General features: G+C 43.1%; 1 long non-coding RNA gene across 1 annotated transcript in view; it reads right to left on the bottom strand.

Moving 5' to 3' along the window:
* The window catches only part of LOC138924562 (uncharacterized), an 85,185-nt gene that overhangs the window by 31,015 nt on the left and 30,577 nt on the right, over positions 1-23,593 (bottom strand). Inside the window, exon 2 of the long non-coding RNA XR_011439509.1 lies at positions 7,668-7,811. This is a non-coding gene — a long non-coding RNA (uncharacterized lncRNA). The remainder of the gene's footprint in view (positions 1-7,667; positions 7,812-23,593) is intronic.

Genomic DNA, 23,593 nt, shown 5'->3' with positions numbered 1-23,593 from the left:
ATGTTAGTTGAATTGAAGTGAAATTCCCAAATGAGGGATGTGTTTCTTTTTTGTTTTCAAGGTAGTAGTCAGATTGCTCTTTCTGTTTTTTTTTTAATTGAGCTAAGATGCATGTGTTCCTTGTCATGGATGCCCCACCCCTCACTTAAGACCATAAATGCACAGAGAAGTGGTTAAAAGCACAGATTTTGGGGGCTGGCCCTGTGGTCGAGTGGTTAAGTTCGCACACTCCGCTGCAGGCGGCCCAGTGTTTCGTTGGTTCGAATCCTGGGTGTGGACATGGCACTGTTCATCAGACCACGCTGAGGCAGCGTCCCACATGTCACAACTAGAAGGACCCACAATGAAGAATATACAACTGTGTACTGGGGGGCTTTGGGGAGAAAAAGGAAAAAATAAAATCTTCAAAAAAAATAAAAATAAAAGCACAGATTTTGGAGCCCCGCTGTCTGTGTTTGGAGCCTGGCTGGCACTTACTAGCTGTGTAACCTTGGGACGGGTTATTAATCCACACTGCCCATGAGTTTTCTCATCTATAAAATGAGGATGGAAATGATACTTAGTAGCATTGCTGTGAGGTCTAAATGTATTAATATATAGAAAAGAATTTAGGGAAAAAACTGAGAATGAGGAAATTCTGCAAAATTTGTCCTACCCCGGGTGCAAAAATGTCCTAAAAAACTGCTTCTTATGATACGTGGACTTCCCTTTTCCAGAAAGTTGCCCCTTTTGGGGCCTGAGCCACATTGTAACAGAGTCTCAGTCCTGTGTTTGAAAGGTTTTTCCCTTAACTTTTTTTGTATTAAAGAGAAATTCAAACAAAGACTAAGCAGTTCTTACACATCTCAGTGATTCAGACCGTTAAAAAATGAGAATTAAAGGAAAACTGGCAGCCTCGATAATATTTTGAGTCTCTCATTGGGCTACTCTCTACGTTTTTAAATAGGTATTGCATGGAGGAGACTGTGAACCCCACGGAAATAGAAACTGTATCTTTTTTATCTCTGACAGCACATCACCCAATGCAATATCAGACACACAGTGGGTGCTCAATAAATATTTCATGAATGAATAGCTCATTTTATTTTGGGTCACATACTTTATATATTTCCTTGATGTAAATAAAGCTATGCATTACATTGATGCATACATACACGTATAAGTGCGTGCACGTGTGTGTTAATTCCTCTCCATTTTATTGAAGTCTACATAGAGGGAAAAAAAGGATCAAAAGGGATCATGACGGAGGTTGTGGACAGAGCTGTAGATCCAAATCTACTTCTAACCAAAAGAAGCCTTCCAGGGACATTTTTGCTCCTGAGTAGGACAAAGAGATGCACATTTTAGCAAATTTTATTTTCTAATGTCCTGCAGAATCCAAACTCATGAATTGCGCACCTAACATTTATAAATATTTCTAGTCCAAGTGACACTGGTAATTCCAAGTAAAATGCATCAGGGAGCAAATGACCCTAATCCCATCTCCTATGATGTACCAGCCACAGGACGGAGATGGAGCATCATCATTACACCAGAATTAGCCTCCCCTTATAACCAAGACACTCCAGACTTCTTCACATCTTTGCTGGGAGATGAAGAAGATTCCTTTCTCATGCTCTCCTGTAGCCCCTGTTGGTGGGAAAGAGGAATCACATGAGATCATGTATCTTTCTACAAGTAACAGAAACTTATCCAAATCTTGTTCACTTTGGTTCGATTTTCTGCCTTCCTTCCTAAGCCAGGTAGTAAACAAGACTGTTAATGAGGTTTGAAAACTATTGCATGCAGGTTAGGTCAAAGGTGTCCCCAAGCTGTGTTAACTTCGGAGAGGAAGATTTGGAAAGAATTCTAACTGGCAAAATACCACGTGTAGTTTAACCTGTGACGAAAGCTCTAATAGGCTTAAAGAGCTACTGTTTACAATTTCTTTCTTCTTCCTAAATATTTAGGAATCAGAGAGGCATTTTAGCAAGAAGCTAAAGAGAAAAGTTTAATTTTAGGTCATTTTAGTTGACCAGAAAGGCTACCCTTTTGTCCAGCTTACGAGAGAGAGAGAGAGAGAGAGAGAGAGAGAGAGAGAGAGAGAACTCCTTTACTTGAAGAAGGCAATTAAGAGAACGAGGTGGTAATGAGCGGTCCTGTGGGAAGCAGAAAATGTGGAATAAATTCTTTTGCAGGTTCAATATCAAGACCATGTTTTTAGCTTGGTCATGTTAAAGAACACAAGAAAAATGTATGTGAGATTTCAGTTTGTACTTTCTATGAAGCTAATTTTCTTCCGTTCATATGGCTTTCCTTTTTTTTTTTTTTTTTTTGACGTAGGTAGATCATGTTTTTGTCCAATGTTTTAGCCCAGGAACTCATCAACAGAAAACGCCTGTAACGCAGGCTGCTCAGAACATGTATAACTCTACTGCCACCTCACGTCAACATGTGGAAATTGCAGGGGCAGCTCTTTCAACCTAAAATTCCTCTAAGTGTTGAGGCTAAATTTGCATAACAAAGACAGTTTTCTAATTTCACAGAGGATTCAGCTTTGACTGACACCAATGCAAATAAGAAAATGTAATGACTAAATGAAACTAAATACAGGTGTAAGGGGACAAAATTTTCCAGTCTCAATAAAATTACCAATGAAAAATTTCTACACAAGTTCACCTCATTGTTACACTGTTAGAATGTAAAACTTTGTGCTTTTTTTCTCTCCTTTGGCAGAAATATTTCAGAGATTTGAACAATTCCTTAAATAGCAGTTTAGACAATCACATTGGTCAGGTTACTGGTACAGCTGCTGTAAGAAAGAAATGCAAAATAAAAATGACTCATATGAGAGAGAAATTTTTTTTCTCATGTAGAAAACCAGGGTACAGACATTTGATAATATTACGTAATTCTTGTTCACTTTCTTAGGTGTGATATCAGCATGGTGGGGTATTTTTTTAATCCTTAAATTTTTGCGAGGAATGAGGGCGATCAGGGGGCTAGCCAAGGGCTGGTATGGTGTCCGCAATTACCAGGGATATCTTGTTCATCAGGCTCATGGTCTAAGAGAGCACTCCTATGGCCATCATATCTTTATCCCACATTGCAAAAAAAAAAAAAGGAAGAAAAGTAAGACACATCCTTTCCCTTTAAGGGATTGACCTAGCCATTGTACACATCACTTCCACTCACTTCCCATTGCTCAAGATTTTAGTCACATGGTCATCCAGAGGTCATCTGGGAAATGTAGTCTTTAAGTGGGTGACCATGTATCCAGCTAAAACTCTATTACTGTATAATTCCATTACAAAGATTAAAGGAAAACTGGCAGGCTGCGCAACAGTTTGATTCTCTCCCTTAATCTACTCTACTCTAGCTGCTTTTAAATATGGATCGCTTTGAAGAAAGAAACCAGGAAACTGTCCCAAAGTAAAGGGGACTAAGGAGACACAACAACTGAATGCAACACATGATTTGGGATTTTATTTTACTAAAAAGACAACCAGCAAAATATGAGTACGGTTTATAGATCAAATAATGGTATTGGGTTAATATCAATTTTCTGATTTTGATAACTAAACTAAAGTTATGGAAGGGAACGTCCTTATTTTTAGGAAACACACCCTGAAGAATTTACTGGTAAAGAGGAATCACGCCTGCGACTTTTTCTTCAACAGTCAAAAAAGAGAGAAAGGAGAGAGAACACAAAAGTGGTAAAATGGTAATATCTGGGGACGCTAGATGAAAGGTACCTAAAGAGAAGACTTTTGTACTATTCTTGCAACTTTGCCGTAAGTCTGCAATTATGTCAAAATAAAAAGTTAAAAACAGTAGTACCTTAGTCCTGACTCTAATTAATTCATTCGATTTTTTCTAAATGTGGTTCATTTACAGTTTAGCCATTATATAACACTTCGGTTGAATTCAATTTTCAGAAAATTAGTAGACTTAGTTTCTATATTTGGTTTGATTTAAGCATTTTCCCCCAGATATTAAAATAAACAGAGCTAAAATGGAGACATTATTTGCAGCATGACAAATGGTAAGAAGAGGCCACGTTCACGCACAGCCATAGGTTTCTGGACAGTGTAGCCAGGGACCCAGAGAAGGCAGGAAGAAGGCTCCCGGCCCAGGAGCAGGGCCAGGAAGACTCTGCCCCAGCTTCGCCCTCTGCCAGGGTTGGGAGAGAACACAAATTCTTGCCATTTCTGCTCAGGGTTATATCACCAAGACACGAGCACTCTGTGAGCTCCCATCCCAGGAATGCCTCGGAACCTCAGCCCCTCCCAATCCTTAGACCAGACTCAGCGTCAGCCAGGGTCTTATGCCTTATCCTTGTCAGAACAAAGAAAGCCGTTTTCGTGCCCGGATGTCCCTGAACAATACTCCAGCATCCAAAGTTACAGAAAGTCAATCTCTCCATGCAGACACTATCAAATACTAATAACACTACGACGGTCTGTTCCACAATCCTCCTGGAGAAACGTCCCTTGCACTGGATCTATCACAGGCAGTCTAATCTTCAGACTCTCTCTTCCCCTAATGGTGGCATCTGCCTTTAGCGCAGGGTAGACAACTTCACTCAAGAGCAGCACATCTAACTCTGGAGTTCCCACAGTCAGCAGTGACTACCGGTCCTTGTCCAGCACAAGTTATGTTTCCATTTCTTTTTAAGCACTGAGCTGCCACACAGATGCTTAGATTGTCCCATCCCCTCCAAGGCCCCACCCTCACCCTAGTGGTTGTAATGGCTCTTATTAGCACATCCCAAAGGGAGCACATCAAAGGAAGAGCCAGGGGCCATAAGCAAGTGGAGACCCTGCCCCAGCATGGGAGCCACCATCCAGCTGACTTGCACGCCGCAGAGCAACCCCCTCCCCAGAGCCCATTAGGCTTTGGCAGCAAGGGCACCTTCTTTACTGAAGTCACTCAAAATCAGGACCCCGGGGCAGGGTGGGCAGGCCTTCTGCCCCTTTATGCCTAGCTGTACTCAAAGAGGAAAGTAAACTTATTAAATGCTTTAAATATTTACAGCTAATAACAATGCCCTGGATTTTCCAGATAGCATTCATACCTTCTACTCCTTTTGGATTTGAAAAACATGTATTTCCAAAAGCACGCTCCCACAAATTGGGATTTTACTGATAGTGATGTGCAGATTCTTTGAATGTTGGTCTACGGGGTTGTTTCCTTCACTGGTTGGTTTTTAATTGGGAGAAGCTTCACAGGGATGCATAAAAGAACATTTCCTCCCCAGATGTCTCCCGAAAGAGCTGGGCAGCTGGATAGGTTCAAATAATAGTCAGCATCATCACAGACCTGGAATCTATAAAATGGTGAATCTTCTTGGGAAAACGCAGGAAATCTTGCATGTTCTAACTCTGAAGGTAGATGATTTCTACTTGTTTTCAATCCCATTGCTCTGCTTTAATTGAATTCATGATTCCTACAATGGCTTACAACAGCTGCAGCAAAAGCAATGACATAGATTCTGCTTGACCTTCCTCCAGCCAGGGACTCAGAAGCCGACACTCCAAGGCAGGCCCCTGTTTTAATGAAACACACTGTTTCAAGCTGCTCTGATCACAAGGTACAACACATTGGAGGCTGTGGCTATTTTCTCACCACTAAACTTGCCTCTGGACTTGTCGATGGCCCTTTTCCCTGCACGACCGCTGATCTGATGAGAAAAAAGATTGCCTGGGCGGAAGGCACGTGTTCCATTTCCTGACCTTGGCAGCTCCGAGCTCTGCAGGACTCTCCTGGAGTCACCATTGAGCAAATCTCTTCCCTCCACTGTAAATTTGTTGAAAAGGAGAAGGAAAGTTGCAGAAACACTTGCAAGTAAACAGCCTGGGAAATCAATGAAGGCAGAGAATTACTCTTGTTCCTAATCCCTTTTCCTCCCTCACTGAAAGCTGCCAATAACCTTAGCCTGATTCTGACACCTTTCGGGACTGATTCTCCATCTACCTTCGAAAGGGCATCATACTGTATATCCCCGGAACCCAGCAGTGAAAGAGGGCTTGAAAATGCCACACCCACACTACTCTGCACACTTCCGTTGAAATTGGCATATCCTAATTCGTGTAGAGAACTGCTTGATGGTGAGGCTGTGATCTGCACAGCCTTCGGCTAAGTGGTTTTCACAGCCACACGGGAAACTGACATATTGGGTGTGGAGTGGCCTATCGGCACAAAGTCAGCCTTCCGCTAGTGACTTTGCCCTTGGGCACACAGTTTGCACCTCAAGCAAGGAACGCAGCAGTGTGCCCAGCAAGCTATAACAGCGCGGGAGGCGCCAAGCAACAAGTCCTTGCAGGTACCATTTAAAATTTACTCAACCTTTCCCTGTGTAGCCTGGTGACTAACACCAAGGACTCTGGTTTGAATCCCGACTCTACCACTTATTAGCTGTGTGACCTTGAGCAAGATACTTCACTTACTTGCGAATCAATTTTCTTATCTGTCAAAGGAAACTACTTCATGGAGTTGGGAGAATTCAATGGGTTTATACCCAGAGAGTATTCAGAACAGTGCCTAGCACTTGGTATAGTCATGCACCGCATAACGATGTTTTGGTCAATGACGGACTGTGTATACGACAGTGGTCCCAGAAGATTACTGCCATATAGCCTAGGTGTGTAGTAGGCATAGCATCTAGGTTTGCGTAATCACTCTACCATGTTCGCACAACAATGAAATCTCTTAGCAATGCGTTTCTCAGAACGTAGCCCCATCATTAAGCAACATGTGACTGTAAACTCTCAATAAATGTTAGCTTTGTCATTATAAACTATTAGCTATTCTTACTAATTTTGGCCATGTTCATTGGTACCTGGATGAACCTGAATGAAAGTTCACTCTTTTTGGCTACTACCCTGGGCCACCCCAAATGGAGCAAGGACATAGGTCAATAAAGAGCTGGGAAAGGAGGTAATTCTAAATAACTTTGAGCCTCTGACCCTGGTATCTCCCAGCCCCCACACTCCATGACCCCTTAAGGCCATGGCTGGTGGCACAACACCCCCCTCCACCTTTCTGTCCTCTGTTACCTCTGTCTCCTAGGTCACTTTTTCCATTCTTCTTCTAAATTCTTACCTTTTTCACTTTTCTTTTAACACCTATCCAGGCCTTAGGGATTTCAGCTTCAGTAACAGCACCACTTAGCATCACAAGGCCGACATTTCTGATCCCTGAACAGCACCTGAAACAGTTCTTATAGAGTTGTGCTGTTCGCAACTCAGCTGCTGGGTCTGCTCCTCCTCGCTGCCGCGCAGATCATGTAGGGTCAGTGCAAAATACGCCAAAGGGAAATTCTTCAGATGTGATGGATGGGGATATTTTGGAAAAATATTTACAAGGTAAATTTAAAGTCGCTTTTGCGTTTTTGAAATAAATCACTATTATTTCATCCCAGATGTTCCTACATCACGGAGCAACGCAAGAGCAGTAAGCAAACCAGAGCTGGAAAGATGGCTTCTAGTAACACTTCTAACACTTATCAATCATGTGACCTTGGGCAAGTGAATTTCAGGATTCTCATCTAGCTAAAATGCAGACAAAAATGCCTGAGTCGATCGTATTGGGTGTAACAAGGGTTCAGTGAGATGATGGATATGAAAATGTTCTGAAAATTACAAAATGCTTTACCAATATTAAATGATATATTATTTGTGACTTACCTTGGGATGAGTCCTGGAAAACTCAGTGCAGAGAAAGCATCTAACAAGGAGCCAAAGGCTGGAATTCTAGTTCCAAATCTGCTGTAAATCATCCCTGTGCATTCGGACAAATGACTTCTCCTCTCTGGTCCTCAGTTTTCTCATCTGTAAAATGAGACAGCAGGACTAGATAAGCACTAGGATCTCACCCAGTAGGAGAGCCTGTGAGTCCAAACCAAACAAAGAGAAGAAAGCTATTCAAAGTAAAATGGCTATGTAAAAAAAAATAATAATAAGGCTAATTTAAAAATAATAATAATAAAGAGAATGCAAAAAGTCAGTAGTGACTGTAAGGGCTGGCCATGGCAGACATAGTTTATTGATCAGGACACTTCTTCCCAGAACCCAGACATGCCCTCAGAGTCAGCTTTGCCATTAACAAGGAACAATTTTTGCAAGACATTGTTTTAAGGTGGAAATTTTAAGACAAATCATTTACAGACAAAGATTTCTCATTGCAAAGAGACTCCTTATAGAATTTTGCCAGGTCTCATGTCCGCATGTGTCTGTGTGCAAGCACGCACAGGCATGCACACACACATACACACACACGCACGCTTCATTGATATTTAGAGAGGCTAGCGAAGGGCAACAGCCTTGGTCGCTGCTACGTGTGGGAGGCAATGCCTCTACAAACATCCACTTACGTAGGATTTTAAAGCTTCTTTTGCTGGATGAGGAAATTGACATGGTAAGAAGGTAAAATAAATTGCCAAAGTCAATGGTTATTTAGTGACCAAGAAGGCAAGACACCTGATCTGCTTATGGCTTTTGTTCAATGTTGATGCCTTCTTGCCCTTGACATTAGAATCTACCCCAGGGCCCCAATATCTTATCCGTTGGTGTCCTTCCAACCTGGGATGTTTTTTTCACAGTTTTGCTTTTCTTAAAAGATGTCTAAGATCACTCTGCACAAAGTCCCTTTGTGTCAAATATCTTTCTTGTACCGCTTTTACAGGTGAGGTTGACAGTTGTTAACTTTTACATGTATAAACACACTCTTTGTCTCTCCATACCAGTCATTTGCTCACAATTCTATGTTTAAACTTCTTTTTAATTGAACTATAGACATAAATTCAACCTTCAGCTTGTTATTTTAATAGTAATCGTAACAATTAACCCATAACTGTTTTCATCGCTAACATAATCATTAAATAATAACTTGTGTGTTCATTAACATAATAAGTCTCATTAATTGCATGCCATTTCACAATGGAATTAACCTGTAAAGATGAGACAGAAAACATGGGATGTAAGCAGAATCCAAGAATATCCTTGGAGCTGGCTGTGCAAATTTTCAAAAAAATTAGGCTTCGGAAGGTGAGGGCAGAGTGTCAGGGGCAGGGGAGCTGCAGTGTCAAAATAGTATAACGTCAGTTAAAACACTGAATGTAGGGGCCAGCCCAGTGGCGCAGAGGTTAAGTTCGCAAATTCCGTTTCTCAGTGGCCCGGGGTTCGCTGGTTTGGATCCCGGGTGTGGACATGGCACCTCTTGGCAAAAGCCATGCTGTGGTAGGCGTCCCACGTATAAAGTAGAGGCAGATGGTCACGGATGTTAGCTCAGGGCCAGTCTTCCTCAGCAAAAAGAGGAGGATTGGCAGTAGTTAGCTCAGGGCTCATCTTCCTCAAAAAAAAAAAAAAAAAAAAACACTGAATATACAAAAAAAGAGTTCATAAGGGCCTTTGAAAGATACGATGTTAGAGAAATAATGCTAACCAAGGAGTGTAGGAATGATCATAAAATCAAGACTTTGATCTTCAGAATTAAGAGCATGAATGACAGAAAATTCTCTCCCTCCCAGCCAGTTAGGTTCCGGGATCCACAGAACACTGGTAACTTTCTGCTGCTGATCCTATGTGTCCTTAGGGTCCGTCAGCAACCACTTCCCTTTTCACGTCTTCACTCTGAACTATTTTCCCTCCCACCTTCATCTGCATCCATTATTAACTTACTCCCTATTCACCCTGCCACAACCCCCATTTGCCTACAAAAGTTCTGGGCTATCTTAGCCCACCATGTCTCTCTCTTGGGTTTTTGCTCTTTCTTTTCCTCCCTCCCAGTGGCCATGCTTGCATCAATAACACGTGCATTAATTTGTTACTTTGTCCCTTTGCTGAGAGACTGGACTTGCCCCGTGACCCACATGGCCCCTTATTTTCACCCTGAAACTTAGTTGCAATATTTCCCTTCCTGAGTCTCTCAAAAAGGTACATACCTGTGTGCTCTGAAGGATGGTAGGCTTGGGGTTACATATGATGGGACCCGGACTCCCCCGCCATGATCACCATTCCCACTCAAAAGAGGTCAGAGGTTCCTCATAGCACACAGCCTAAGTTCCCAGCTCTTCAGCCTGTGTTCAGAGCTTTCCACAGTTCCTTCCAAAACTATCCTCTCTCCACCTACACCACCACTGAGGGTGGTCGATCATTCTCCTGAGAGGTCAGACAGGGGGTTAAATGGACATTGTATACTATTTTCATTATTCTATGTTTTATTTCTAGATGTTCTACTTCATTCTTCTCCCAATCTGCTAGTCGTTTTCAATAGTCTCTTGTTCCTTACTCATCCTTTTGATTTACTCTTTTATTTCTTTAAACTGATAAAACACAGCTACTTTATATTCTGTGTCTACTAGTCCCTCGATCTGAAGTTTTTGTGGGACGGCTTCTGCTATTTGCCATTGGTTCTGACTCTCACTCATGGTGCCTCAGTTCCTCATGGGTTTTTTATTTGTGTGTCTATCTGTGTGTGAGTTCCTGCCCATTGGAACTTTATGTGTGGGAATTACACAAGGCACGTGTTGAGCGGTTTATTCCTCCAGAGGGGATCTAGACTTGCGGCTGCCAGGTGCCTGGGGGCACCACCAACTTGAAACTGCTCAAAACTGAATTCTTGGATCTTCACACCTTGCATATTGTGTGAGTCCAGGCCCCAAAACTGCAGGAGAGATAGATTTATTATGAATCCTCAGGGGAGAATTTCTTCCTTACCCTGAACCAAAGACTGAGACAGTAAGTTTCTTTGTTGTCTCTTTTCTGTGCCTTTTCTCTCTAGGTCACCCTCTTAGTAAGGAGGTTGTCCTCCAAGATCCCAAGGTTGGGGGTTGGGAGTACAGTTCAACTCCCTACTTTGCATCCGCCCAAGGCTTGTGTCCTGTTCCCCGAAGAGGTCACCAGGGATCAGAAGATTCCTTAGGGCAGCTGCCACTCTCAGCTACCTGGGTTTATTTTTCTACCTTGTTTAATGCATCTGAAAATTACCCTTATTTTCTTTCCAGTTCAGTCACACATTCAAAGAGCGGTTTATTTCTGTTTCACGCAGCATGAGTGGCTATTTTATAAGAGGATTTCAGGACGTTGGATTCACATTATTGCAAGAGATGGAAGAGCTGCATGTTAAAATCTCCTTCTTCTCTGTTTCTTGCCATTAGAACCTTGATATAACTACAGGAATGCTGCTTCCGAGATGAACAACAACTAAACGCTCTGGGACAGCACTTCAGGAATATCCTAGAACCAAGGAACTCTGCTTCTCATGTCAGGAGTCTAGGCCAAGGTCACAAACTTGCCCTGTAACATGCCAGATGGTAAATATTTTTGGCTTTGCACCAAAGTCTGTCACAACTACTCAATTCTGTCAATGTAGGGGGAAAACAGCCACAGAGAATACCTCAACACACGAGCATGGGTGTATTCCAATAGAACTTTATTTTTGGACACTGGAATTTGAATTCCTATTATTTTCACGTCATGAAATATTATTCTTTTTTAAAAAAAAAAATTTCCAACCATTTAAAAATGTAAAAACCATTCATGGCTCAAGGGCCATACAAAAACAGATGGCAGGCTGGATCTGGCATGGGGTCCATAGTCTGCTGACCTCTGCTCTGACCATGGTCCTCGATTGGTGGAACATATCAGAACCATCTGTGCAACTTTTTCAAAACAGAGAGGCCCCACCTCAGACCTACAGAATGAAAATTTCCGGTGGTGGAGCCCAAGGTGGTATATATATTTTTAAGTTCCATGGGTGATTCTAATAAGCACCCCTAATTCAGACAGGGGGCTGTAGATTCTGTTCTTTCTGGATCTTCACAGGGTTCCCCACACAACACAGTCTGCTGTCCACTGTTACCCCATTTCTTTGACTCCAATGCAAGTGACATAATTGTCTAGTCAAAATAACCTACCCAAATCCAAAAATAAATACATAAATGAAAGTGACTAATCCCGATGGCTTTTGGCATATTTCTTATGAAAAATACATAAAACCTGCAAAAAAAATTTGACATATGACAACGAAGATATCATATATCAAAAAAGAAGAGGAATCCAGTCAGCAAAATAGATCTGCAATTTAGAAACAAAATTTATATCCATATCTCACACCATACACCAAAATAAATACCAGATGCATAAAGAGTAAAACAGAAAAGAATTAAGCCGTAGAAAGAAACTAAAAGTCAATTGAATTGAATATTTGTCAAACCTCTGGAGTGAAGAGGAATTTCTGAGCTTAAAGGCTTAGAAAAAGCCACAAAGAGAAGCTAGGCAGATTTAATTGCATAAAAATTTTAAACCTCTGAAAAGGATAAGATAAAGTAACTGAAATAAAGAGGTAAACTGAGAAATAAATTTGCATGATTAAGAAAGTACAACTAGCTGACAGAGTATGGAAAAGTTTGAGTAGTAATCAAAAGGCATGCAAAAGGCAAAACGCCATTTGTGATCCATCAAACTAGCAAAAGGTTTTCAAATACGAGGTAAGGCTCGTGCTGCGTAGAGAGTATGAAATACTCTTTCATACGTTGCATATTTGCAGTCTGGAATGGCAGAAAAACACAAATTTAGATAAAAGTTTCAAACCAAATTTCTCCTCTTGCTAGCTGTGTGACCTCTCCAAAAAGCTGGAAACAGCTATAGGTCTAAAACAGGGGACTGGTTAAGCAAACTATAATATATTCACTTAAAACAGATTATGAGGCCATTAAACATTATGTTTACAAACACCATAAAAATAACATGGATAAACGTTACGATATATTAAGTGAAAAAGGCAGGATATAAAATTGTGTAAATACTGTGGTTACAATTACGTAAATCTTAAATAAAATGATTCATAAGGGGGGGAAATGTCAAAAGAAACACACAAAGGCATTAACAATGTGTGGTGGTATAGGTTGGTGATTTTTTCAGATCTGTTTAGTAAGAGTGCACCATATTCACAGTGAGAAATAGCCTTTTAAAAAGAGAAATCATTGTTTGAAAATTGGAGTGTGGCAGACCAGTCAGCGGGAAATGGTAAAGTTCTGGAACCATATTCTGAAATTTTGCTATAAAAACCCCGATTAACGGGAATAGTTCACGTGGCAAAATCCCAGAGCAGAAAGCAGAGAATTAAGTTTTAACTCTGCCCTGTGTTTTCTTTACACTTGTTATATCATTAAGACTATAAAGTAAATAGCTAAGGTTCTCACTGATAACTAAGTGAAGCCTAATTGTGTGGTTTTAGTCTCAATTAAAATGGCTGAAAATGTGAAAGCCTTTCTAACGTTCTCAGAGATAAATAACGCCTTAAAGGCACATAGCCTTCGACTGGAAACTCTAAGATTTCTTTAGCTTTCTGGAAATCTCTGCACATAGATCTTAAGAGCTTAAGATACTTTTGTGACACTGAAATTTACCCTCGCGCTTTGTCTGACCTTGATACGGTTTCCCTATTTGTTAAAGGACATTTGAATTTCAAGACAATACGCAATTCTTTAAATGACAGTGGCATGCAATTTAAGCATCCAACTCGCATCTGCCACCAGCCTTTTGTCTTCAATCAAGTTCCAAAGAATGTGTTCCAATTCACAGTGATTTCTATGAGGAACTGGCAAATCACAAACAGGGGGTCCAAAACGCTCCATGGACCCCCACCTGCCCCCCTCCCCCACCTTTATTTCCTTCAGTGTTTTGAACTTGTCTGCTAGAATGGAGAAGCATCATCTTGCCCACAAGTGAAAAGCAGCATTTTTCAAGGGAACAAGCACTGTCTGGTTTCCTTGTCCGGCTGCCAATGCCAGAACGAACTCTCCTCGCAATGTCTGCCTTCCAGGAGATTCCTTTCCTCCAGGTGGCCAAGATGGGAACTGCCTTTAGTGCTGACTGATGTGACTGTGGGACAAATCTCATCTCCACTCACAGCCAGCTCTTCCTGGAGACCCTGTTTTAGGGCTTTGCAAAGTGAAGGATCGTGGATTCCAGTCAGGCATTTATGCCTTCAAAATGCTCATTTCTTCTTCTGAGACGATAAACTACTTCCTGCAGCAACAGCAGGTGAGCACAGAAAGCGTCTCAAATATCTGACCTGAAGTGCTAAAGATGCTTAATAATCTTTAAAGTTACCAACAATATTGTTTCCTCCCGTTACCAGGATGTTGTAAAATGTCCTAATTAGTCTTTATGATAATGCCGACACCTCCACAGCACATAAAAAGGACTTTTAATTTTTAAAAGGACAACTCTGGCTGGTTTGATTTTTATCTCTAATTGGCCTATAATGTCTATTCCTCTGGCACTCCAGACAGGCGAACATTAATTTAACAAGCAACTCATACGCCATGGGAGACCAGAGAATTGAGTGTGGAAAAGAAGGTTCCAGCATTCTGGACACGTAATTGGCTCCATTTTCTTTTACCTCCTGGAAGGTGCTAAACAAGCTTGTCCCCTGCTCAAAGCGGGGGTCCCTGGATGGCAGCTGCTTCCTGAGGACCCCCTCGCCCTCAGCCAGTTCCTGCTGGGGCACTGTCAGGATGCCGCAAATCCCGGGGTCCCGGCCCAGTAAGCACTCCAGGAGGAAGCCCCCAGGAGACCCAGAAGGAATGGCACAGTGGACAGAGCCTGGAAAGCGAGGCCAGCGCCTGGTTCCACAGCAAGAGCCCTGTGGTCTTAGACTGGGCATTCACCCTCCCTGGGCCTGCTTCCTCCACTACAAAAGGAAAAAAATGCTTTAAAATAACCTCCAAAGTCCTTTCCAGCTTTCACATCCCAAGATTTACTAGTGGGCACAGCTCTGCCGACAGCATGGATGATAAGTTTAGGTTCCCGGCCAGCTGGTAATGCAGAGACTGGCTCAGGCCACTGGGAGCCATTAGCTCTTCCGCAACATCCAAGCCAACACTGCTCCAGCCCAGCTCCCGGCCCCACTGCCCAGGACACCCCAGACCCGCGCAGAATGGAAGCCAAGTAGAGGCTGAGTGTCCTAAGGGACTCGCGATTCATCCTGCCAGCTTCTGCCTAAAGAAATATACTTTAGATTTCGGGAAGATTTAGCTGAATGATTCTGATTATCTCACTTTCTAAGCGGAGAGCTGTGACTGTGGCTCCTCCTGAACCAAAGCAACATCCCCTTTGCACTAAAGGAGAGAAAAGGCTTTTTCTGTGCATTGAAAATGGCTTTTCAAGTCATTCCTCTGGAGATAGCTGGGGGGTTCGATATGCATTTGGAAGCCTCAACCATTCCTGCTGCACCATAGACGCGGTGTGGGGACGCCGCATATTGACCCCAGATGATTCCAGTTGCTGACTAATAAGACTCCACTGGCTGCACCGCTTCCACCCCACTCCCTTTCAAGGCCCATTCTCCCCAACAAGCTGCTGGCAGAAAAAGCAGGAGCTGAATTGAATAACATTGCCGTTGAAAAGCTTATTTCTTCCAAAACTAAGAAAGCCATGACAATCTTTTATTTATATTTCCAGCACTTCAATTTAGAGTAATACATGTAACGGTGCTGCCGGTTTCCTAGCCACCCTCTCTCGTAATGGCGCCACTGCCGGGCATCATGCGCAGCTCATCAATGAGGGGTCGGGGGGCACAGAAGCAAGGCCAGGGAAGATGTGGTCTTACTTACACCCTGGCTACTAGAAACAAAACCCGTGCCTCCAGTCTGACGTTCCGCTATTGAGAGAGGGGCCCTCTAATCAGCCTCACTGAGTATCTGTTAAATCAATCACGCTGTTAAACGCATTAACGCCACACACGTACAGAGTTTTTAACTCCAGTACCATGAAGTCTGAAACAAAACACAAATAATGTAAAGAAACTTCGAGCCAAATTTTCACTCAAACCTCAACGAGGCCTCCACTCGACTTTTCATCTGTCTGCTCGTGGATATTCCCCCCTCCATTCTCTCAGCCCAAGCTCTAATTAATTACAGGGTAGGAGGAAGAGAGCAATGTGCACGAGAGAGCGGTCAAGACTAAAATTTTGGTTTGTACAACTTCAGATGACACTCAAGCTTAACCTCCTCCTGCTGAAAGTTACCTTTTTTTTCCCCTTTTCAGGCCATATGGTACCTATCAATCCTAACTCTAAATTCACTTCCTTTTGTTCTGTACAGGGTCGCATCTAATCACTACTTTAAAATAGAACTTAGGAAATGTTGATTTGACTTCCCCTCAGCCACAAGGCTTGGAGAGAAACAGTATTTCTCATACAGAAATGTTGATGTCTTAAAGCAGTAGGATCATTACATGAAATGAATCCAATTATGAGCCATTTATGGGGTTATATGGGAATCCTTAAATTGTGGAAGACCAATCTACATAACCATCATCCACTATCCTTTAAGTCACCTTGGAGCTGGGTGGAAAGGAATCCAACGCTCATTCTGCCTCACGGTTCAGAAGAGCTGGCATGGTGTTTGGGGTAGCTTGGGCCTTTGAAGAACCACAGGTCTGGGTTCCCTTCCTACCTCCACCGTTCACCGTATGACCTTAGTCAAGTCTCTGAGCCTCAACCTCCTCAGTCATAAAATGGGAACAATAAGGTCTTGTAGACTTTTTGAGACTGTTAAAAAGATGTAAGTAGATCTCAACACGTAAAGTACAGTTAGCTCAAAATAGAGGAAAATCAATCAATGATGCTATTATTATTATTATCAAAAGTAAATGAATACTCATCTAGGAGAGTAAAGACGTTTAGAACTTATGAAAGAGCTGGGCTCTGATATAACCAACCTCCCTAAGGAAACCTCACATTAAAGTGACACGAAATTTGCCCAACAGAGTTCTCACTGAGGATGAAAAAGTGAACTAATCTACAAATACCTGTATCATCATTAGGAGACAGACAAAAAATGTGCAGCCTCCATCAGCAAACCTCTTTGAAGACCCATAGAGCTTGTGTGCAAAAACCCACAAGAAGACATAACCCTGCTGGCCATCACTAGCAAAACTTAAATTCAGCCAACTTCCCCTTTAGTGCTCCCTTATTAAACTCATCTGGTTCCTCCACTCCCTCGTGTGCGGCATCTTCGTCTGCCTGGCCCAGGGTTGGCCGTGGGTCACCGCAATGGTGCCTTGAACTCTGACCTTCTCCCCAGCACTCCCCACTCCAAAGCCTGTAACACTGCCAGGGAACTTTCTTTTAGTCACAACTGGTTAGGAATAGGACTCTGCATCTTAGAATGCAAGCATGCATCTCTACAAATTTCACTGCTTAGGGACTGCTAGAGTTTATCTGCACTTATTCCTTCAGTATTAAAACCTGAGAATCACCTGATACTTGTAGGGGCACAAAGTCCTCTCGGGACCTTCAGAATCCGCCATACGAATGGCCACGTCTTCTGCCAGCCCATGGCTGGATCTGACAGACCCATCTGTCTTCTTGAGAAGTTTCATGAGTAGGGCCTGATGACAGGATGTGACAAGACTGGCTCACCAACAACACGTCTTGGAGAGAGGTCTGTCTTACAGACGGAAACAAAATGGGGCTAAGTGGGAAAGCAACCTCGCCTGGGAAGACATACACAAGGTGGAGGGATCCCAGGGCCTCCCCCAGGAAGATAATGAACAGACAATTTATGAGGTGCCTGTGATTGGAGATAGGAAGAAGAGATGCTTCAAAGTTCCACGGCTGTCATCTTCAGGGAGGCAGATGTAGTAATGAGGCTGGGTCGGGGAGTGTTGGTGGGGAGGTCACCCTTCTTAAGGAGAAGCAGACCACCTGTACTGCAGAAGTATCACACACCCCAATCCAAGGGCAGGAACACCTGGAGAATCTGAGAAGCCTGTGGTGTCAGCCCATCCCTCGGATGCCTGCCTCACTTCCCAGTTGTAGAAATCCGGTCTCAGCACCAGACAGAAGGATGCTTTTCCTCTGGGATGCTATTGCAATTGGGGTCCTTCTAGCAAACTTTTTCAAGTGTATAACATGAAGTCTCCACCTGAACAGCAGTAACCAACAAAGTCACTGATTTTTATGGAGCAAGCTTTTAGACAAGCCACATTTAAGTGCATATAAAAAGAGTAAATAATATCTATCTTATCAATCACAACTTCTTTTTTTAATTTAACCTATTCTTGGGATTTGTTTAGAATTCTTTCCAAATCACCCAGAATTATAATTACTTCTGAGCCAAACCCTCCTTGGGATTGATTCGGACTTTGAGCCAACTTAGAATCAAAAACCTCTACTGCTCTTCCCAACTGCCAGCTGTGGTTGTTTCAGCCTAGGAAACCGTGATTTTCCTATTTGACAACTTAATTTCGAAATAACTTCTCACAACTTTGAGCCACGTTTTCTCAGAGTTCCACTTTTCTTCTGCATAGTTTAAGTGAAACGGGAACAAGAAAGTTGTGTCCTAAGTCACTACCAAGCTTTCATGGGGATATTTCTGTCTGAAGGACGTGTTTTCCAGTTTCACTCTTAAAAAGGAGCAGGAAGACCACTCTCGCACCTCATCTCACTTTCACCTCCTCTCCATCTTCACCCATTTGGTTTCTTTTCCATCTGGGCTCTTATTTAAAGCATTGTGCATACAGTGGGACTTATCTCAGCAATAGGCTAGTGATCTTCAACTTTTTAAGTTGCACAGTAAGATCTGTTCTGAAAGAGATGGGTAGTGGATACATTGGGTTGCCTACCTAACCCATTTCCGCCCCTTTTCCATCCTATCAGAACCCAAATTTGCTCAGGTGTCAACGTGACTCAAAGAAAGGTGATTCCATCCCCAGCTCCAGGGGTAGACCCTGATTTGTTCTTATCCAAACATGGTAATTCTATTTTCCTTGCCAAGTGTTAGTCTAGAAATGGGAATGTACCCAATTCTGGCCAAAGAGACATGAGAGGAAGTCTACTTGGGGCTTCAAAGAAACATTTTCTCACTTCTAAGAAGGAGACCCTGGAAGAGGTAGCCCTCTTCTTCCTTAGGAGACTTCCCTGTCCCATTTTGGTACCTAGGACTGCTACAGCCATCTTACTAACAACATGAAGATGAAATCAATATGCAAAGGAGGGCAGGGCCAAAAGAGTCAGAGAGAAGGGGGAGGTGAAGCCGAGGCCTCGACGAACTGAACTTGAGGCTTCCCTACCTCTAGACCCCTCTTAGGTGAGATAATAAATTTTCCTATGGTTATTCCAGATTGAATGGCGACTCTTCTGTTACTTGCAGCCGAAAACATCCTAATAGATACAAGATTCCTATAGCAAATAGGAAAGTTTAGCAAATGTGTAAGGTTTTGGAACATGGGTTTAACTTGGTCGCAGGACTCTCTCCTTTACTTGTCCTAAGACACAGACTGATTGCTGTCAGCATTGTCTGTGATATGATGAGAAAATCTACAGGTAGATGTGCTTAGTTTGCATTAAACTCTCAACGTGGCAACTAAACACAATGTTTGTGATGGCCTTAGTAAAGTAGTCTGTGACGTTGGCCTGTTGTAGAAGCGGGCATGAATCTTTTTTTTAAAGCAAAATTGGCATAGCTTGAAGACCCAGAGGCTGAAAAAGACCTAAGACATAGACCTAGAAGCTACAGCAATGATTTCCAAGGGAAGCAGACCATGGAGCAGAAGTATCTCATGGTCAAAGCCAGGAATAACTGCATAAAAATCACAGAATGTGGGGGGAAAGGAATGTCATTTGATAGGATGCAGGACTCGTGGAAAAATACTCAGTGGAACTAGGAATCGGATTCAATGACAGCCATGCTTCCTAGAGCGAAATATATCCCTGTTTGTGACTCCTATCTGACCCTTTCCAGAAAGCCACCTAAATCCTAGTAAACTCTGGCACCACCTCCATACACTAATAATAATTAGCATTTGTATAGAATTTATGGTTTTCAAAATACCTTCCCTTTTATTATTTCTCTTGATCCTCCCCATCTCCCTAGGAGGTAAAAAATTATTATTCTCCTTTTATTGATGAGTAAACCGAGGGGAAGAGAAGTTAAATAAGTTACCCAAGCTCATGCGGCTAATAAATGGAAGAACTGAGAACCAAGGTCTTCTAAATTCAAGTCCAAAGCTTCTGTTTCACGCTGGCCCTCCCCGCCTCCCCGTTCCTGTAGGCTGTGACAAATTCGAAGTTATGCTACTGATCAGCAGCAACCAGTTTGAAATAAGAAATCTTGGTATTCAAATATAAACACGAATATTTGAAAATTGTTAATTTGGGCCAAATGTTGGGCTTAAAATGATTGCCAACCTCTTTTGTGTGCTCCAACTCCCTTGAAGCATTTGTTCTCATGTAACATTTAGTTTAAGATGTACCCCACCATACACATACAGTGTTTCCAAGGCACAACGTTTTCCAACTTCTAATTCACTTTAGGCCATCAACAGAGACCATGAAATAACCCCAGAGCTCTAGACTTTTGCAATTACCTTGTGGAAAGGGAAAGGGAAGAGGAGGAAGAGTTTTTACAACTGAGAAAATCCAGATTGCATATTAGTTTCAGTCTCAAAATGACAGCCTCCTGCCTATCCAGCAAGCCCCTCTCCACCCAACCCCCAACACACAAGCTGCAGCTGGCAGGGCCTGCTGCAGACCACATTTTTCTGCCTGGCAATCCGTCTAAAGACATGAGCGTGGAACCCATTTTGGCACAAGCTGGACTGGTCCCCATGGCCGCAGGGGCAGGGTACCACCCACGAGGGCTGGAATGAAGCACGGGAGAGTGCTCAGCTGCAGCTCCAGCCCCAGGCCATGGCAGCTGGCCACTCACAGCCCACCAAGAAGTGAAGCGGACCCCAAGGCCCCTCCACACACACAAGCCTCCTTCTCTGAAAGGAGTTCCCAAGCTAGCTTAATAAAGTTGCCCTGAATATCCCCCCACGCCTCCCACCCCCAGGGGCCTTGTTTATCCAACTTGACCACAGTCGGGAGAGTCTGGTGGATGAGCTGAGAAAGGTGCCCCTCCCGTCAGGGCTGGCAAAAAGCGGAAAGGCCATACCTCACAGCTCAGAAGGAAAGGGGTGTGTGTTTTCTGAGATTCAGGAAGGCATCGTTCCCCGAGATGTATTTCTCCAACAATGGTTCAGCTAACTGAATACATTAGCATGGAACCCTTGTTAAAAATAAAACCTACAATAAAGGCAGTCCTGGAGATCGTTGACAGGAAACCCCTCTTCCTCTTTCTCCCTCTCTTTTACTTTGAGTCCCTTACACCCGGGCCCCCATGTTACCAACTGTACTTTCCTTTACAGGAAGCCCAGAAGTTCTCTCCACATCCCCCAACTCTACTTCCCCTGTTCCTAAAACCAACACATTTTCCCTTAGGTGTAGAGCAATAATGGCTCATGAATTTAAACCCCCACCGAGGCCAGTGCTCCAGATGCAAATAGCTCAGAGCAAAATGGTTAAAATTTCTGTATACCCTTTTCCCAAGAGAACAGATACATTCCATCCAATCAAGGTTCTAGGCCTTGGCTGCATAGCTAAGCACCAAAGGATTGGTGTGAATTTCTTTCCACTCCTATGGTGTCTTAAATTGGGATCCTTGCAAATAGAATGAGACGGAAAGTTGCCTGCTGATGCTTTACTGTGTTTATTATGGTTACTGGGGTGTGCTCTCAGGATACAGGGAACAAAAGAAAGCAGGATTGGGCAGAGAGAGAGTGACCTACAACGTGGTTGCAACAGAGAATTCAGGAAATCCAAAGAGGAGCTCTAAAGCTAAGACGGTCAGTAAGAGTTACCCCAAATTGAGAGAAGAGGCCAGGCCTTTCAATCCCTCATCAGCCAGTTATTGGCCATAGGTTGTCCCCTAGGAGGGCGTGTGTACCCAGGGTGAGGCTGTTCTCTGTGGTTGAAAGCAATTCCCATGACGTGGCAAAGCCATGAGCCATTAGCAGCTAACATTCCCAGGAGTTAGGGATCAATGCACTGATTCTAAAGAGGGATCTGGAGGGAGCATGATAGCCCACCCCTCCTGCACTTGTTTTGATAGTAAGTCCACCCCATCCATCAAAGAAACAGTTTTTCCACAATTTTGGTTGACCTTGTTAACAAAAGAAACTTAAAAGACAAAAACTTGTACCAAGAGTAATTCTAGCTGCTACAGGTGATCTCAAGGCTGTAGCTCATAATCATCATTCTCCTTCTCTACCACATTTATTCTAGATTCCCTTCACTCTTGGCTAGAACCTCTGCTGGTCTAAATGGCATATCCGGTAGCAGGCCCCAGACCTTTATCTCTGAGGGCTCTGAGCTCCTGGCTCCGGTGTCAGTCTCAGACAGTGGCTGTTGCACTTTCCCATTTTCCACTAAAACTGGATTAGATGTCCCACTGGATCACCTAGGAGTCAAACATTTTCTCCCCTGCTCTCTTTCTGTAGCAGGACTCCTTATGTCTTCCTAATAACGAAGGTGTTATCAATTGCTCATAAAAATATGTAACTCCCTTTCTTGATTGTTGGTCTCTTGGTACAAGAAACCCAAAGTGATCAGATGGCAGCCATAGCTCCATGGGACGCTTACTGTGCCCCCTTGTGGGAGCATTCTCCCTCTGGGAACTAGAATCTAGACTCACAGAACCCAGAGTTGTGGGAAAAGGAAGTAGCAATTCCCAAGTGGGTCACTGAAAATGATGCTAAGGAGGCACTCCTAATTCTATCTCCTTGGTTCCCAGACCCATGTATTAAAAAATTATTAAAAAATACAATCAAATGGTTATGGATTTAAGGCACATACCTTAAGTGGGGGGTGGTGCCCCATCTTTGTAGTATATCATCTTCAAGCTGGCATCTAAGTGACTTCTTTAATAGACCATGCCACTACTCTATCATTCTTGTGGCTTCTGTGCAGTAAATGATAAGAGCAATGAATCCCATAGCCATGTGCCCACTGGCACATCTCTTTTTGCTATCAATTGAGTCTCTTTGTCCAAGGCAATGCTATACGGGGTCTCATGTCAGTAGATCAAATGCTCTATAAGTTATCAGGTAGTAGTGCTTGCTGAGGTCTGCAAGAAGGAAAGGCAAACTCATAGCTGGAGTATGCATCAACTCCAGTCCAGATGAATTGTTGCCTCTTTCAGGATAGAAGGTGTTCAATATAGTCCACTTGCCACAAAGTGGCTGGTTGGTCTCCTCAACAGATGGTGCCTTAGGAGCCCAGTACTGGTCTCTGTTGCTGGTCAGCTGGACATTTGGCAGCGGAAGTAGTGATATCAGCCTTGGTGATCATGCTACTGGGCCTACGCCTCGCCCTGATCCTGACACCGTGCTTATTCTTTTCATTCACTCATTGTTCCAGCACTGAGATGGGCCATGACAGAGACGGACTGATGTCGCCAGGCTGAGTCATTTTACTACTTTGTTATTTTGTGCCTCTTTTGTGGTAGAAACTCTCTATGATCACTTACATGTAATACAAAATTCATGCCCATCCCCATAGACCCATCTAGACTTCCTTGTCCCTGATCTTTTCATCTTTTCCCTTCCAAGCCTCTGACTAAGCAGCAAGGCCATGAGTCTATGTATATTCCTACACAGGGCCCTTCACTTTCCACACATAGTGGATGACCAAGTGCACCACCTGGAACTCCGCCATTGAAGGACCTTCTCCCTCTCAAGTGTCTTCCAGAGATACCCCCAGTGGGCCTAGAGTACACCCA

Source organism: Equus caballus, chromosome 6 (assembly GCF_041296265.1).
Source record: "Equus caballus isolate H_3958 breed thoroughbred chromosome 6, TB-T2T, whole genome shotgun sequence".
NCBI lineage: Eukaryota > Metazoa > Chordata > Mammalia > Perissodactyla > Equidae > Equus > Equus caballus.
Note: the sequence above shows the minus strand (reverse complement) of the source record. Positions and strands in the feature narration are given on the sequence as shown.